Source organism: Agelaius phoeniceus, chromosome 5 (genome assembly GCF_051311805.1).
Source record: "Agelaius phoeniceus isolate bAgePho1 chromosome 5, bAgePho1.hap1, whole genome shotgun sequence".
Classification (NCBI taxonomy): domain Eukaryota; kingdom Metazoa; phylum Chordata; class Aves; order Passeriformes; family Icteridae; genus Agelaius; species Agelaius phoeniceus.
Genome location: NC_135269.1, coordinates 1,247,363 through 1,266,723, shown reverse-complemented (window position 1 = coordinate 1,266,723; position 19,361 = coordinate 1,247,363).

Sequence of the window (19,361 nt, the reverse complement as noted above, 5' to 3'; positions counted from 1 at the left end):
CAACTGACTCCATTTCAGCAATCAGGTGCCCTTCAGACATGTGAGACTGAGTCTCCAGTGTTATGAATGATTTTATAATTATGGGGAAAATGCAAGAATTTCAAAAGCAAAAGCAAGTATCCCTTGCCTCAGCTTTTCTCCCACCTTTAGCTCTGCATCATTTCTTTTAGTTCTGTATCCATGCACCACAACAGATAAGATCACAGCCTATTAGGAGGTAGCTTTTTAAACTATCCCTCTAGAAAGGGAGCAATTCATATTAGAATTCCAGAATTTAACCATACAGAGAAAGAATAAGAATCCAGAACACTTCAAATCCCTGCTGACCACTCAAATTCAGAGGATACTGGCTGCTTTGTACAGCCAAGATTATTTCTAGTGTTGAGAAGGAAATTGAGATTTGGAATTAGCTGGAAGCTTTCAAGTTTGTGTTGATAAAGAGCAGGATCCTGCATTCCTTGTGACTTTCCTGTGAGGTTTAGTAAAGAACCTGCTTCAGGCTGCTTTGTGATCTGATAATGGCCAGCATCAATTTCCATTTTATGGGGTAGACACCACTTACAAACAAGGGACTGGACAAGAACAGGATGGGTGAGCAATCAGTGAGTTGAGGGGGAGCTCCCTAATTTCTGGAGGTAGTTTCTGGCATGTCCAGATGGAGGAGGACAACTGCTCTGCATAACTGTGGTCATGGCTTAGCTTTATTTTTGGGTGCTCAGCAGGAAGCTGTGACCAGGGCTTTTTAAAATTAATGTTTGCCAGGGCCATCCTTTTCCCAAATGGAAGCAAAGGAGTTAGCAGAGACATAAAGCTATGAAACTAATCCAAAATATTTCCTTTGCAGTGCTTTGCACTAGCAGTGTGTCAGAGCACTGGTTTCAAGATGGGTGAACACTTCTGTCCTTGTGAATGGCTGTGTGTGGGGAAAAGCCAGATGTTCAGAGACAGAAAAGTGTTTAAAGAGAATGTACAATGAAGAGCGAACTGGAAATAATTTGGTTGTTTTTTTTTTTTTTTGCATCTAGCTGGTAATTTTATCCTTAAGTAAAAAGTGGTTCTGGTGGGGCTGCTCCTTTTGAGGTGAACAGCTGAGTGTGAGAGCAGTTTTGGTCAGGTAAGGTGAGTGTGAGGAGCAGGAATGTGGGACTGGTGCTCAAAAGGCTGAGAGCAGTGTGTAAGCCCCACAGTCAGGTGTCTAGAAATGGGAATGGGTGGCTCCTAAGCACCAGAGAGGACTTTTTAACTGTGCAGTTTGCTGCAAAGCAGAGCCATTAATTTCTTGGAATCATGCTTGGAAGCAATGACCTACTTGCAGGAAAGTAGCTAACAGGGGAAGACTTGGGCATAAACCTGTTTTATTTCTGTTCTGCTTTGCCTACCCTCTTTTGAGTTTTCCCCACTTAGAGCCAGCTAATTAGTTTATAATCTAATTAAATGTGGCTTTTTATTTCAGTTTGGTCATCTTTAGGGAGCTGGCTCTGAGGAGAGGCTCTGGGAAGATGGAATTCAAAGGCAGAACTGATGAGGAATCCCACTGGATTTTGTCCCCTGCCTCGTGCAGGGACACCCAGCCTGCTCAGCTTGCTGCCTCTTAATTTGGGCAGGGCTAGAGCCCCATCCCACCCCAATTCTGGCAGGGCAGAGGAAGGAGCTGTGCAGGCCAGGAGCTCCAAGGCTGCTGAGCCAGGCTACGATTTTATTCAGAGTACAAACAAAAGCCCTTGAATTAAGGTTTGCAACTTGCTCTGGTTGTTTTGGGTGGACCATTTTTGTTACAAAACCCATGAATCCCAGACTTTCTTTTCCTGATGATGTTACTGTTGCATACAATGCTATTATGGAGCTACCTGTGACCTTCAGATAGGGTAGTACCTATGGAAACATAACCAAACCATCTGCAATACAGCTGGGCATAGGAATGCCTGCCCGACACCTCAGAAGATGAAAAGGGGATTTTGGAGAAACTCTTCCTATTAATTCATGCTGCCAGTTGGTCCTAGAATTCCTGTGGATATTGCTGGGAGTCAGTAATCTAATTATGAAGGGCTTTCTGTGACCCATTGGATTCTCTCACACAATAATACTTAGAATTACAAGTTTCAGGAGCTTTGCTTGGCAGTTCTGCCTTCCTATAAATGTACTGCTGTCCATCCACCTCTTAGAAAGGAATATTTGATTTTAAAGAAATTCATGCAGATTTTATTGTTGGGCTTGCTGTTATTTATTTCTAAAGTAAACTCAAGGTTAGAACTGACTGCAGGCACTAGAGTGGTGATTTCTTACCATAACTAGTATCCAAGCAAAAATCTCATTTGCATCTGGTTTTGAAAAATCTTGGCCTTCAGATTTTATTGTAAAGTTCTTAGTAGGTCATCCAATTAATAGATTGACCTATATTTATTTCATTTCTCTTGCTACAGGTTAATTTTGACCTCTGGAACTCAGAGAAATAAAGCACAAAATAATGTGTCAGATAAAAGAAACTATTGCAATGTAGGCTGAGAAGCCAAAGCTGCTCAGGGCAAAGGTGGCAGGGAGGAAGGCACAGTACATAATTTCTGGTGCTGATATTCATGGCTTCTCACAGCAAGTGCATTCAAATACATTTCTAGCAACTCACAGTTGCTTCTTATGGATGAGGGGGATTAGCAGTAACAGGAGGTAGGACTTTAAAGTGAAAATGTATTAAAATAGCCTGCTTACAAAGGAGCATGGCTCCTGCAATCTTTCCAGGGCTTGCATCTTCACTGCTCTGTACTGTGTTTGCATCAATACAGAAATTTGTATTTGCAGCCTGGAGGAGTTTAACTTAGCACCTGCTGCCACCTTATTTAGAGGACTGTGTGTTTTGTCACTGTTTTTTTTTTTTTGGTTTTTGGTTTTTTTTTAAAGAAAAAAAAACAAAACTAGGTGCTGTTCTTCAGCCTATTTCCTGTCTCCAGAAATAAATAAATATGTTATGGGCTAATTCCATGCTGGAAGAATCATGTGCCCTTTGCTCAGACCACAAACAGGGCTATTAGGATGGGCTGGCCCTGCTTTGGGCACCGCAGGATTTAGGGCTGCAGCCATTCAGAGGCCATTAGCATTTTGAAAGGTTTAACCAACAAAAGCACACTTGTGGCTGGGGGAATAGAGATGCTGAGAAAATGTTTAAATTCATGTAATGATTTGGATCTTCAGGACTGCTTGATTCACCCTTGCAACCTTGTCTGCAGACAGTGCCACAGGCTTAACTCACCTGCCAAGAAGTGTGAGTGTTCTTTTGAGTCTGTAAAATGCATCTGTGTGCAGCTCTGATAGCTTTTACAAGGCATAAAATTACTGTTCAGAGCAACTCCCTTCAGCTGCTCTCAAGTCAAGTGAAGTAAAGAGTAAATATTTCTCAGCAGGTTGGAATTCCAAGTGCCACTTCTCTTTCTGTCTTTGGAGTCTCTTTCTATTTTTGTATGCATATATTTTGTGCAGGTTCAAGCTGAGATGTTTAGGGGTCGAGGGAGAAGAAGTCTGGAAAAATCACAAAACATTCTTGATAAATATTCACCAATATGGTAAATTCCATGAAAGTATGGGTTAGTTTTTTAAAAAAGAAATATGTATACATTGAGTGCTAAATCCACACGGAGAACTTTTTGTGTGATGATAAAATAAGAAAAATTTACATTTACCTTGAGATTTTGCTGGTACTTCTAGTATGTAAAATTTCAATTAAATATAGAAAAGCAGTCATGGATATGTTGATGAATATGGGTTTTTCTGAGAGGGAAATTAAATGCTGATAATGAGATGGGCATTGCCCTGTGGTGAAATAAGCTTAGCAGGGAGCTGTATGTGTGGAGCAAGGTTTGGCTCTGGAGGTGAGCCAGTGGCTGGGGAGAGGGAACCCCAAAGGGGTCACAAAGGGAACCCCTCCAGGGTTCTGTGAGGACCAGTTCATGCCCTGACCAGGATCAGATGCAGCCTTGCTCTAACTGGGGCACAGATCTTGCCCCAGGAGTGTGGGACTGTGTGCTGGAGCATCAGCACCTCTGTGATTCTCACTTTGTCTCACCTGGAAAGTGGATTAGGACTGAAATTCTGCCCCAGCTCCTTTAGTCAGACCATGAAACTGGGGCTCTGTTTTCCCATTCTCAGTCTCAGAACTGAATCCTCCTTCCAAGGGACAGGGTCAGAGTGAGCCCAGTGCAGGTAAGAGAACTGCCAGGTAACTGCAGCTGCATTAGGATTTCTGCTTGTCCTCAGCAAACTCCTTCTCCTTTGGAGTCAACATAATGAAGGTCAGGAAATATGAATTTGTTGTTCCTTGTTCAGAAGGTGTACTGGCTTTGCCTCTTCTGCCTTAAAAGGAACCTTCATTATCTCATTATACATGCTCTATTCCTGTTCATATTTCAGATAATGCTTACCTTTTTACAGATCTTTAGGTTTTGTTTTCATTTTTTCTGAAGTCATCTTATCACCTTGTGTTAACTGATTAACACAGAAAAGGGCTGGATGAATAATTCATTGTGTATGATTAAATCAAAGAATTTACGTTTCCTTTTGTTTCATAAAATGTCTGCAAATATATCAAAGCTTTCTTTCAGCTATTTGTTTTTGCAAAGTTATTTTGCCAAATAATTGCAATAAATATTCCTTTGTGCTGAAAATGAAGCGTTATTTGTGTGAGAATTTGACATGGGTGTCTGATAACTTTACAATGCTGGTAGAGACACAGGGGAAGGTTGTTTTGGGTTGAGTTGTTTGGGTGTTTTAAGCTCCACTCCAGTAATTTTTGGGCATACCTCACTTGAAGAACCAGTGGAGGACATGACTGCTCTCAAAGTAGGAAGGGAACCAGATTTAGGCAGATGATCATGCACTACTTACACTTCAATTTCTATTTTGGAGGAAAAAGGACTAGAAATAAGATGCTGTACACTGATATTTAATATTTGCTCTCCTAAATCCAGATGTTTATCTGAGAGTTGTGTTATTAGGCATGCACCTTGTGATGTGAACGGAGCTGCACAGGCTGGCTTCTCCCCAAGAATATCATCCTCCTGTCTGTCCTGTCATGGATCTCTTGCAGTCTGTCTAACAAAGTTGGAAAGGGAAATGGCATTTGTTATTTGCAATGTTTCAATCACTCTCTGCAATACACAGACAAGTACTTCAGCTGGTAGAAGTAGATTGAAAATGGCAGCAGCTTATTTGGTGGAGGAAAGATTTACTAGCTGTACAGAAAAGGCCTGGAATCTGGGGGCAGTGGATGGACTCTGAGCGCTTCATCTGTAAATGGCTAAACTGATAAAGAAATATTGGTATTTGGTGGTTTCTGTCAGTTGGAGATCAAAGCATCTTTGTTGAGAATTTTCCACTACAGATTTCAGGTCTTACAGACACTTAAAAAAAAAAAAAGGAAAAATTATAAATATCTATAAAATTATTAATATTTTAATGTTGCCCACAATGCGTGCCTGCGTGTGTGTTTTATTTTCATAGCCATTCCTACGGAGACAGAGGGAAGATTTGCCCTCTTAAAATAATGGCAAAAATAGCAAATCAGATGGTAGTAGGGGGGAGGAACAGCCTTGAGGAGACTGTTTATGAAGGCTTTCATTCCATCATGTACCTTGGACATAGCTCAAGTGAGGCAGAATCTGCTATGCCAAATCTAAACTTGGCCCTGGAAGAGGCAGATAAGGACCTGTGCCTAGTGCAAGCCATGGGAAGGATCATCCTTGGAGACAGGCACAGCTGATGGAATCAAAGATAGTGATAACCTGTGGATCAGGCTCTGCATCTTTTTGACAAGCATCAGCTGTTCCTTCCCAGCCTCTGGGTGACTCCTTCATACCAGATGCAGTATTTAAAAAAAACCAATTGCTAGTGATGTGGATTAGGAGGGGGGAAAAAATGTGAATTGGAAGTGGCCCAAGTTCCAACTGAGCATGGGTGTCCCCTGGGTCAGATGAGAGAGGCTGTTTCCCAGGAATCACAGGCCAGATGACATTTGCAGAAAATGTGGAGGAAAAGGCTATTAGAAATGGCATTGTCTGAATGGGAGGAGGCCGCATAAGAAGAATTAAAATTTGCTAATGCAGCAGGGTCACCATTAGCATCCCCAGTGTGGGCAGCTATCCCTGAAGTGATGCTGTTTTGTTTCTGGAGATATCAGGAGATAATAGATCACAGTGGACAGAGCATCCAAGTCTGGTGATCCCTGGAAAGTGACCAACCTAGAGGACAAGCACACTTCTTACCATAGTAGTTAAATAGGTGCTCCCATGCAGCAGGAGCAATCCAGCTGTTTATCTGATCAAGGCTGCTGCACAGCTACACACTGTGTAAAGCTGGACCAAAAAGCAAACAGGATTACTGTGCAGTCAGGGGGAAAATAGGGTGTCTGAAAGGAGATTCAAAGTCATTCACAAGGGAAAGAAGACATCCACAGCTCTGGGCAGGACTTGCCAGAAGATTCTGCTGATGACAGCTGACAGCTATACACAAGCAGTTGCTTTTACAATTTTTTCCAGGAACAAGGTCTTTGTAAGATTATGCTGAAATAAGGGACTTCTCAGGCAGACAGATTTCATGTCTTGGTTTTCAGGAACAGGTACTTGAGGTCTACCAGGTGCCTACCCAGGTGAATTTTTAGCCACACGTGTGCTCTGTGCTGCTGCATCTATTCTATCAACATCTGGTCAGTCAGTTCAGGGAAAGCCTGGGTATATTCCTGGGCTCCACAAAAAGTATTTACCAAAGTCCAGAAAGATTTGTTCTTCCTGCCACTCTTTCCCTCCTCCTCAAATTCATCTACCTGTGACTTTCCCTCCAAGGTGACTACTGAGAAGTGTAAAATCTGTGCAGGGGCAGTGGCAAGAGGTTTCTACAGTCAGCAAAAAGAGCTTTGACAGAGCTGAGCAGGGCAGAGGGCAGTTATCCTGGTGGGAGTCTGTTGCAGGCCCCCCAACCAGGATGGAGAGGAAGACGATGGATTTTCTAAGTGCCTGGCTGCTGTTTTAGGATTGCCAGCTCTTGTTCTTGTGTGAGGCTTGACCTTGGTGGCTGTCTGCTGGAAACTCAGCACAGCAGGGAGGAAGCAGCCTGGGAAGCTCCTGGAATGTGTGGGAGGGAATTCCCAACACCAGTGGTCACAGAGCCCTCCAGGGCTGGTGGGAGCTCTGGTGGTTTTATAAATGCATCAACACCCAAAGGAGGGCCAAGGAAAAAATCCATCCCTTATGGAGACCTTGATGTGAATCAAGCCCAGCCTCCAATGACAGCCAAGCACATCTACAGGAATGGCAGAGGCACAAGGCAGTGGGGCTGCCAGACCACTCAAAAGTCACAAACCCCTTCCCTCTGTGTTTGGTCTGGAAGGACAATAAGCAAGTTGAAAGATAGCAAAGATTCAAAGTGATATGGGAAGATTAACAGATGACTCTGCTCTGTAACATTCTCAGCAAATCTACTACAACTTTTAAAGTATGCTAAAAAGGAAAGGCTGGTTTTAACATAATCCAGTCAACTGATGGCAGTCATTGCTGTGGGATAACTATGAGCCCTGAATTTTAATGGATTTGAAAAGGAGAAGTGGGCATATTTAAAGGGATGGGAAGATTAAAAGATTTAAAACAGAACCACAGAGAGTCGCACTCAGCATCGTGAAGATGAAATCTAAGCACAAATTGACAGGAACTGGCAGATGTTTCTTTTTTGGGTGAATCTTTCTACAGTTGTCCACAAGGGTTTCTTTGCCCTTTCCTCTGAAGCTTTAAGGCATGATTCCTGTCAAAGACAGCAGAAGCAGCATTGCTGTACAAAAGGGTTTAATGCTTGAAAATAACACTTTGCAGTGAGCATTGGAAAACAGAAGTTCCCAGCCATGGTGGGTAACTGGTGAAAGAAGTTTAAAGCACAACTTTTACCCTTACCAAAGGATCTAATTAAGCCTTCCATCATCAAGATTGTGCCTTTTCTTCTCCATCAGCGTTTGTTCTCCAGCAGGAGAACACAGGAGCAGAGTTGTCCATTTGAGTAGGCTGAGCCCACTCTGGTGTGGGAGATGAGGGCTGGTGGTGTGGAGGAGGAGATTTCAAACTCTAGAACCTTGATCCAGAATGTTTCAGGATGATAAGTGCACTCTTCTGTAAGAGGAGGGATCAGAAAGAAGCAGGTAAAAATCCTTCTCAGAGTGTCAATTCATGTCAGAATTATGACAAGGCAAATTAATAGTTCTGACTTTCCTCATGTGAGGTTAAGTGTGTATATATACATTTATATGTATATATATGCATAAATATACATGTGACCTGAGCTGTAGTTCTGGAGAGGCCAGGCCAAACAGCTTCATGAATTGTCAGGTGTAAAGCCAAATAACACAGATTCTTTCCTCTCATTTGGTTTCAGCATGGGAATAGCTGGTTTGAAACCCACAGGCAGCTTTATGTCCAGAAGAGTATTAAGTGAGAAGTTTTGATATGAAATCATTATCTTCCCTCTTCTAAATCCAAACACTAATTGCAACCTTGCTGTGAGCCTACAATATTAAGGCTATCATAGCCATGGCAACAGAAAGCAACATTAAATGGAATACATATCCACTACACAAGATGGGGTTTTTTTGTTTTGTTTTTTTCCTCTTTTTGGGCAGTAGGCACACATTTCAGTAGCCATGATGTACAGACCAAAAGACCTTCCAGTTCTTCAAACTGCTGAGTTATTTTGCCACATATACTCTCCTATCAGTTAATATTTTGTGTATTTGTATAATTAATTTCACTGCAGGATGGTTTGTTAATCCACAGACACAAATGAGAACACAAATGAACATTTCAGCATGGATTTTACAATGGCCCATTTACATTTCAGGATTAAACTCATAATAAAAACTTTTGTGTAGTTATAATTGAGCTGATTTTTCTTAAAATGAGGAGATAAACATCTATGTAAATAGCCTCAAAAAGATATTGTCTTGAGGAAAAGAGCACTTCAAATGAGTTGCTTAAAGTCACCTTCTATGCTTTGCATGATAATTGTAATGCAAAATAATAAACAGCACAGGCCACCAAGCACAGCACTTCAAGGATGGAGGATGATATTGTGCGATTTATATCAAGATAATTAGGCATTTAAAAGCAACCAATATCACTTTAAAACCTCCCAATTAAAATAAATAAATTAAAAAGAGAGCGAGCGAGAGTGAAGGGTGCATGCAAGGTAAGATGATTGGAATAAGTTTCCATTTGCTTTTTTTTCCTGAGGGTGTGTGTCCATAATGATCTGCCTGACACCAAAGCATCTGAGTACACTGAAATTAATGGCTGGGGACACTGCAGTGCACCACAGTTCTGCAGGCCATGAGTGATGTTTCAGGCCTGGATGTACTTTACCTTTTTTTTTTTTTTATACATGTAAGGTTAGTTTTAACTGGAAAAGGTGCTGCCATGCCCAGATTGTCATGTGGCATTGAGAAAAACTTATGTTAGCTAAAGACCTTATTGCTTAAATTGCTTATTCTTGTTTTCATAGAGGAAATATGAGAGAGAAAACTGTATCAAAACAAGTGTCTTTATGCAGGTATAATTGTATCCCTCCTAACGAGACCTCTCTACCAGAAAAAGCTCTAAAACATTGCCCCTTAATTCCACACTACCCTGTCAGCAAAAATTTGTATTCCATAATGTAATATTTATGTGTGTTTATAAATGGTTAAGAAAGGGCTAACATAGTCAGACATCATTAGCATGGGCAGAAACTACTGGGAGGTGTTAGAGATTGGCTCCTTATGCCTGTGATTTACAGCAATTGTCCTGCTGGAACCAGTAATTATCCAGCAATTGATTATTAAAACACCCTTTAGCGAATTATTTATGAGGATGCTTTTCATGTAAATTGCACCAGAAGTTGTTGGGAGGAGAGTGTCACATTGATAAATAAATATTTCACTGCAGACAGTTGAGAAAGAGTTTTCAGCAGGTGAAAGTGCTGCTTTTAATGGTAGAAATGTGATTGGGTGGGTTTGTGTGTAACCAGAAAAACGAAGAGTGCTTCACCTGGAGGAATGAACCTCTCCTATCCCAGGGCTGCAGCTGCAGAGGGCAGCAGTGGAGGAGGTGAGATAATCCAAACCAGGGATGCTGCAGTGCTCAGAGTGTCCTTAGCCATTGGCAAAGGGCTGAGATGGAATTGGAAATGCGTCTCTGAGCTTTGCAGGGCTCTTGATTCTGTGGCTCTGTGCATGCGAGGGAATATTCACCTTTCCAGCTCTGCCTGGCCATTTCCTTGTGCAAAAATGTGGAAAAAAAAATTGTGATGAATCCCATCTGTGATGTTCTCCCAGCTGAACAAAAGGCTTGAGAGTGGCACAGGTTGTTCAGAAAAGGCACCTCACTCTGCAAGCTGTATCTTCATGAGTGCTTTTGGGCTACCATGGCTACATCAGTTAATACCATTTAACTAACTCTACAGGGGCAAGTGGAGAGGCCAAGCTAAGTTACTACAGCTATTTTGTTTGCCCTGGGCAGGCTCAGAACCTTAATAGGAGTTTACTGTACCTATCCCTTGCTATTTTGATGCTGGCTCAGTAATTTTTTCCTGTGGTAACATTGTGACCCCTGACTTTGTGTTGCAGTTGTAGGAGGGAGAGTAAAGGTAACCCCATAAATTCAAATATGCTTAAACCGTTTTGACACAACTTGTAAAAATTAAAAGCTGGTTGTACTTTTAATAGCAACCTTGTCAGTAATATTCAAAGCAGTAAATCTCCCATATTCTAAAAGCACAGATTACCTGAAGTGACTGAAAGAGGCTTCAAAGAATCTATAATTAAAATCAGTAATATGTAATGTATGTTTTAAAATCCTGAACTCTATTTGAGAGATTGTTTTCTTTATCTGGCACTTAAGAGCACATTCAGATATATTGATAGCACAATTGTCTTATTTAATGGCCATTCCTGCTTGGCTGGGTCCTGCCTGTGGGACTGCAGAGCATTGTGCTGTCCCAGGAGCAGGGCTGACAAAGAAACGTGTCCTGGACACAATGCTGTCCCATTCTGCAGAAAAAAACCCATAAAAAAGGTGCAGTTTACTTCCCCCTGTCTGTCTATGGCTCCCCTGGCAAGCAGGGCCTGAGCACATTCCTCTCAGTCTCCACTCATGTACAAAGGCACAAAAGGAGAGAACAATATCTGCATTTTCCACTGCAAGCCCATACAATATCTGGTTAGGCAGTGTGGCTAGACAGGGATTTGGGGAATTGTTCCTGTGCTGGGGTCTGAATGACAAGCTGTTCTTGCAGGAGCAGATTCTGCTGGTGCTGTTACACTCACCTGGAGGGCTCTGTTGGTGAAAGGCACAAAAATACCCATTTATACACCAAATCTGTGCCCTTCTGAAGGATTTCTGAAGCATTGGCACAGCAGTGTAAATCTAAGTGCTAATAATAAGCTTTTGGTGATTTCACTGGCAGGTCTGTGTGCAGAAGAACTGAGGTTTAAGCTCTCCTCAAAGGTTTTGAGGTTTAGAAAATGGGAAGAGGGAAGGGGCTGGCCTGTATCAATCACCTGGGATCCTCTCCTTCCTCCCCATCCTCCACTCTCTCTAAGGTAGAAACTGCCACAGTAGGATCTTTAGGTGTGCCACAACAAACTTCACCTGGGGACCTGTCTCAAATATTTGTAATTTACTTATTCTTTTAATTCTTTCCCCCCTAGTCTGACATTTACCCTTATTCTATTATTAATGTTAATTTTGTGGACACGTCTTGTCATGACTAACATTCTGTGTGAAGATGACAGCAATAAGAGGCATTGGACTGTGTCTTCCTTCTGCAATCCATTTTTATTGTGAAATAAACACTATTCTATTGTTTATTTATTAAATAATGGTGTTAGAATATTCTTTGCCTTCCCCTTCTATTGTTGCCAGTAGTAGCAGTAATGAGAAGGATTTGACTTCTTTCTTGGCAGGCTGCCTTATTAAAAGTTGAATGATACTTTTCATTGTGGAGACAGGTTTTTGATTTTAATTTCATTTTTTAAAAAAATTATTTGAATAAAACTAATTTTCAGGCTTCCTCATCATCTGTTCTCAGCAAGCTTTTAGAAGTCCTCCATTTGACTTTGAATGTGAAAGGTCTGAAAGCCAAATGGATTCTCTCTTAAACTGCTACCACTGTGTTGTTTGAAATACAGTTTAGACCAGAGAAAATGTAGTTTTGTTGGCCTGATAGAGAATTAATTCTCCTTTCTCCTTACTATTAAAGTCCAGAGCTAGAACCAGTAGGTCTGTTAGAAATAAGGAGTAAAGGTGAATTCTCTCCTTTTTTTCTCCTTTCATTGTGAGCAATGGGGAGATAATTCCTTATTGCTAGATTTGCTAGCTGGAGGTAGAAGAGAAGGCTGTGTAAAGAGAGTGGTGAGAAAGAAGATTTAGATTTAAATATTCATGTTTTGGGGGCTATTCAATGATATTAGGAATAAATTACCAGCTAAGGACACACTTGATTGATTCTGTCTGAATTTGTTTTATAATAATTTCACATAATTTCATTTATTCTTTCCTTTAACATCTATTAGAGGAAAAAAGAAAAAATAGACAGCATATGAAAAGAACACAGGGAAGTTTTTAATATAATATTAATAATAGTTGATATTTAATTGAGATCGTATCTTTAATCTTTTCTTCTTTTCCCCTGCCAGTGTTTCATCTCTATACTTATTATCTTGTTTTCAGTACAGAATTATCACCCACTGGTTTTCAATTACAGCGATGCCCATATTGATTCTTCCCTTGATTTTAACTCCGAGCTGAAAAATTACTCACTTAAGCCAATAAAAGTAGATGATGTGCTTAGTTTTGGGTTCCTTTTTTAAAATAATAAACGAATAAAAAAGAAGAATGAGAAGCTTATAATGATTCTGAGTTACAGCAAATTCATATGGAAATACATTTTAAATCATTAAACTCGGAACAGTGTCACAAATTTATATTTATCTCTTCACATTGAAGTGGTCCCTAAGGACATAAAACCTCTGTCTGTGACTCTAAGTTGCATTTGTCTGTTAGTTCTTGGGCACTGAGACCCCCTGGCAGATGATGGATTCCTTCTGCACTTCTCTTGGCTCCCAGAAATGAGGTTTGTGTTTGCAAAATGCCCACTGGGAATGGTCCATGTCCATGCTAGCCCACAGAGCCTCGCCAGGAACTGTCTGGGGCAGGGCCAGCTGGCATGGCCCAAAATCACCACTCCTGTGCCTTAACAGAGAGATGAGCACATTCCCAGGCTTAAGGGGTTTCCCAGGCACTGCTGAATTTGCTGACAGCGATGCAACCAGGGAGCATTGTCCCATCAAGAAGCAGCTACATTCCTCCTCCAAACTCTTGTATGCATACCTGTCTGCTCAGCACGCAAGGAATCCCACTGTGGTGGTGTTTGAGGGTCCCCAGGACAAGGCAAGAGATGAGAATCTTGACTCTATGTTTCAGAAAACTGACTTAAAATTTTATGATATTACATGTTATTTTATTTTTATATAGTCTTATATTTTATTTTATTATTATATTTTATTATTATAATATTATATTTATTTTATTATATCATTATATTCTAAAGCTATACTAAAGAAAGAGAAAGGAGACATTCAAAGGCTAGACAATAATGATGATAAAATCGTGTGACAGACTCAGAGAGCCTGACACAGCTGGACTGGGATTGGTCAGTAATTAAAAACAATTCACATCCTGGGTAAACAATTCTCCAAATCACATTCCAAAGTAGCAAAACATGGAGAATCTGAAGCTTCCCAGCTTCTCAGGTGAAAAGATCCTGGCAAAAGGGATTTTTCATGAAATATCACAGTGACATCCCACGGTGCAATGATCCCAAATTATAACTTTAAACAGTGCAGGGTTTGACTCTCCAGAGAGGCAAAGGCCATGGCATGGTGGTGGTGGCCATGTGCAGTTGTGAATCAGTCTTTACTGATGCTGAGGAAGTGTGAGCTCAGGAGCAGCTGAACATCACCTTTCCTACACTGAAGGATTTGGTTCTGCATCAATTGCTGTCCAGGGAAAACTCTTTACTTTCTGAGAGTTGGCTATAGGGAAAAATCACACAGAGCCATCAGTTTTACATACACAACCCAAAATAGGAACAGCCAAGGGTCAAAGTTACCGAACTGCAAAAATTAGGATCTTTCAGAACCTTTATCCTAAATATCACAAGTAAATTTTCTCTAACACTTCTGACAGGAGTGATTTGTAAGGGAATCCACACAGGAGCACACATTAAAGTATTGGCAGGTATCTATGTATGTAGGTGAGCTTTCTCCAGAGGAGGAGGAGGAGGAAGGAAGTCTCTCAACTTCAGGAAGATGCTGAGTATCTATAGAAGAGAATTGCTTTAACTAGCATTAACCCCATTGATCTGGGATGATATTCCCAGCTGCATTCAACTACTTGCATGCACATAGTATAAAAACAGTTCTTTCCAGTCTGTCTGAAACACTGAAAAGACAAATCACACAGGTTAATATGCTGTTGGTTAGTCTGCCACATGTAATCTCTTTTTTTTTGACTGTGTTCAATATTCTTGGCCATGTTTTATTGGAACTCTAACTTTTACATTTAGGACTGCTAATCTATAACGATACTTAGAAATATCTGAGTCAAGATTTTCAGCCACATTCTTGTAGTCCTGAAAACTCCCTCACCCAAAAGGCCTATTTTGAAGATAATTTTAATAATTTTGAGGACCAGAGCCACTATGAAACTTTTGGTTCTGTCCAGGCCTAATCTCTGTTGTCCCCTCCTAGCTCCAGACAGACAGTCAGCCTTTCTCAGGGACCTCATTTCAACACCCATCTCTCTTGCTTAGAATCACATATTTACCTTAGCAAAGTTTTCCCTGTGCTTGTCACTGCACAGACTTCTTTTTACATGTCTGATTTTTCCCACTTTCTCTGCAGTGCAGCAGCATTGGCCCTCTTTGGGAATTTCCCAGGAAGAACCTCTACTTGCTCATTTGTAAAATGCCAGTATGGTAGGCTGTAATTTGCCAGTCCATTTCTTCCCCAAGAGTAAATTAATTGAGTTGATAGTAGCAGAATTTATGGTTTTATACAGGCTATATTTACATGCTAGGGAAATATTTTAGCATTAGGATGGGTTAAATGAGTCATGACTGATTGCAGAGGAATTCCTGTCTAGGCAGCAATAAGAAGCCAAGGCTTCTCTTTCTTTTCTTTCTGCTTAAGCAGTAGCCTATCTTACCTTCTTTTTCTTCTGCATTTGGTATCACACAGGGCTGGGACCTCAGAAGGATTTGAGAAACTGCAGAAGACAAAAAATTTTCTGCAATGGCTCATCATCATTGATGATATTGTTTTTCTTTATTTCTAATTTGTGTTTTCTGTATTTCTTATTTTTATTTCTCATCTGCCAATGATTTACATGAGGGTTTTTTTGGATATTTTGTGTTTTTAATTTTAGTGTTGAACTAGCAGACCTGTGGCTCTTTCCACACCTGCATAGAGGCTCTACTCCTACACCCACTCCCCTCTACCCCTATAATGCTAAAACATTTCTTCAGACTGCAGTACCCTCCATACCATCAAAAAGTTGTTGTTGTTTCCTCTGAAATAGCTCAGGTGCCAAACACAACCCCAGTGCAGCCTGTGGAAATGGAGTCTCCCAGAGGGGATGCTGACTGTGGATAAAAGTGGGTTCTGTTTTCCAGGGCACCTGCCAGAATTTTGCTGACATTTTCAGTATAGGAAAATATTTGGCACTGGACAGCTGTCCAAAAGCTTTCACCCTTGTAGGTAAAAAAATGTTCCCCTTTTAAAAACATATTTATATAATTTTGGGCCTACACACATGTGAAAGGCTTCATTTTTCCCCCACTGTGAACTTCAGGGAATTTACCTCCCTGGTTCTTCCCATTTCCTCTATCATTCCACACTGTGAACACATCCAGCTCTTCTTTTTAGTCTCAGTCTTTCCCAGCAACCTGAATTGCAGGATGGTTCATTGCTTTTACTCTTCCTTCCAGGAATTAGAAGTCTGACTCCAGCATCTATTTATTATTTTTAGGTTCCTCTAAAAAGTGCACCTTGTTGAACGCTTAATATGTTTGGATTTCACACCTCTCCCTTAGCAGCATTGCAAGTTATTCCTCTTCCACCTTCCTCTCCCATAAAAACGATGAGGACAGGATTGTACCTGCGAGCTCTGAGCTGTGCCACTTTCTACCTTTACAGCTGCCTTTTCCATCTCCTGATGTGCACTTGGCTTGTGTTTCAGTGTGACATTACTGAGCAGCCCATTTGCTTGTAAGCTGAAATTTTAGCAAAGAGGAGGTTGGTGTTTAACTACTGCTCACAGGAAGAGTTTGTGAGAGTGACTGGCCCTGTGTGTCACCTTTGTGTCCTGCACAGGGTGCTGGCTTTGGCAAAGGTGGGGTGCATCATTCATTCAGGACAGCAAAGAACAATCCCTTGCAGTGTCAAATGCCAGGCAGGGTCTGAATTTGTGGTAGCAGCTCTGCAGTGTTCACCAGCATGGGCCTTTGTCCTTCCCCAGTCATCACCTTGCTTCCCTTTATATTTAAATCCCACTGATGCCTTCAGTTTCAGCTTTTATATTTTCCACACTGTGCTGCATCAGTACATAACTCTGAACTTTACATACACTGTTAGCAGCACTCCTCACAGCTCAGTCACACACAACAGTCCTTTTCCTCTCCTCAGTCACACAGAACAATCCTTTCCCAGCCCCAGAACCAAGGACACCACTGCAGCTTCAGCCCAAAAAGTGCAAACAGCAGGGAATGGAGGAGAGCAGGGGCCAGGGGCTCACCACCCTCACACTAAAGAATTTTTTCCTATTCTCTAATCTAAACCTTGTCCTGTTGCTACATTTGTAAGTAGAAGTAAAATGCAATATTCAAATTCCTCTAAAGCACTGTTTTTCACAATAGAAGTTATCAGATAGATTTAAAGAAATCTTGGAAGGGTTGGGTGGTGGTTTTGTTTTTGTTTGGGGTTTTTTGTGTTTTTGTTTGTTTGGGGTTTTTTTTAATGTATTTGCTCGGTGATTGCAATAGCTATTGTACAGGAAGAAACTCTGATAAGGACCCTATTGTCCTTTATTTTCCTGGACAGTTTCAACAAAGGAGAGTTTTTCAGCTTGTTATTTAGCAGCTGGTCAGAGCCCTTGACTGATGAATTCCCACTGCCTGTTATTATGGAACCTGAATCTTCATCCAGCACAAAATGCAGCCTTTTAAAACAAATTCATTGAGTTACAAATGGGAAGGAGATACTAGCAAAGTCTTGAACTGTGCTGGCAGGACATGCTCCTTCACTTTATTTTATTAAAAAAACCCCACAGGATTTAACTAGCTGCTTCTGAGGGAAAATATAGGCTGTGTTCCAGAGAGAAATAAATGTGAAGTGTTAGACCATGGGTAAGCCAATATGCAATTACTTCAGTGCATCATAATTGGAGATTAAAGTCAGTCACCTTGAGAACATATTTGGGTATTTCCCAAAGTTTCTCCAAAATAATTTAGGATGCTGTGCTCTTGAATATGTGTGTGGAAACATTGTTGAAAAAATATAAGATAAACAGAAGAACCATACTCTCCCAAAACTCTAAAGATTTTGTTGTCCATTCTCAAGCTCTATGGACTGAATGAACAGCAAAGCAGTAAGGTTCAATAATGTAAAATTGAGCAGCACCATTTCCCTAATATTTATCCAAATAAGACTCAAAATGTTTGCAAGTGGTGAGCAGTGTAAGCCACTCCACCTCACCTGTCTCAACCTGCCACCCCTAGGAAGGAGCAAACACTGAAGTCATGATGGTTATTTTCTGCAGGGTTTGGGCATTTGTCTAGAGCACACAGACTGGGAGCCAAATCTGAAGTGAAACCAATGCAGTCATCAGACAAAATGAGATTTTCTTTCAAAGAGGGAGCTGGAAAATGGACGTGCAAAGGGGCTATTTATAGAAGAAATCCTACTCCTTAGACTTGATTAGAGATAGGCTGTGTTTTAAAGAAGTGAGATGAACTATCTTAAATAGCAATTTTAAAACTATTATTAAGCTGTTTCACAAACTGGCCTTTTCTCTTTTTTTTCTGGTCGAAACCAAAATCAATTCCTTCAAAATGGTGCAGGGAAAAGTGTGGGAGCAAGATTTACAGAATAAAGGTTTCCTTTAATTTATTCACGAAAGATTCCTGGCAGGTAAAACTCATTTAAAGGAAACACTTTTTTTTTCCCTTCCCCATAATCATCTAAATTCCCATCTGTACAAAGACATTTCTATTTACACCGTTACATTCTCCAGGAGCAAAACTTCTCCAGTGTAAAATGCTGAAGGAGTTGTGTATGAACTTAGCTGAAAAATGTCTCAGTGCAGAAAGTTTCCTGAAAATGGCAGTGGTGCTCACCACAACAGCCTCATGTCATCACACTCCCAGGGCACCACCCCAAGGTGCTGACCAAGGAGGCTGCTGCAGCCCTGGCTAAGTGTGGTATTTTCTGGCAGGAAGGAATTAATCTGACTCCATGTTCTTAGAAGGCTAATTTATTATTATATTATATTGTACATTATTTTATTATATTTTATTACTATATTACTTTATATCATCTAATTATCATATCATATCAATATTTTATATATTTTTATTTTTTTCAATTTTATTTTAATTTCTATGCTTTACTAAAACTACACTAAAGAATAGAGAAAGGATACTTACAGAAGGCTACAAAGAATGATAATGAAAACTCTCGGCTCTCTCTTCAGAGTCTGACACAGCCTGATTGTGATTGGTCATTAAGTTAAAACAATTCACATTAAACCAATCAAACAACCACCTGTTGGATAAACAATCTCCAAACCACATTTCAAATCAGCAAAAGGCAGGAGAAGCAAATGAGATAATATTGTTTTCCTTTTTCTCTGGGGTTTCTCAGCTTCCCAGGGGAAGAAATCTTGGGCAAGGGTTTTTTCAGAAAATACAGTGGTGACAGCTGAGGACACAGGGCTCTTTTCATGAAGGTGTAACAGGTCTTGATTTTAATGCAGAAGGTCCTCAGCTTGTTCCCTGATCTCCCAAGCTCATGGTAGCTAACATACTTGTAAAGATATTTTATCTCTGGGATGAATACACCACAAATGAAGCAAGCAAGGAGGAAAGCTCAGGGCAGGAGGTATGCCCAGTAAGTGCAGTCAATAGAAGTTATTTGAAGTTGCTTAAGTGGCTTTAAAATAATCCCTACACCAAACCCTACCTTGTACCCTTCTATTTGCTGGTGTTTTTAATACTTTAAAAGTCTCACAGATGTCTTGTCCAGTTCTTGA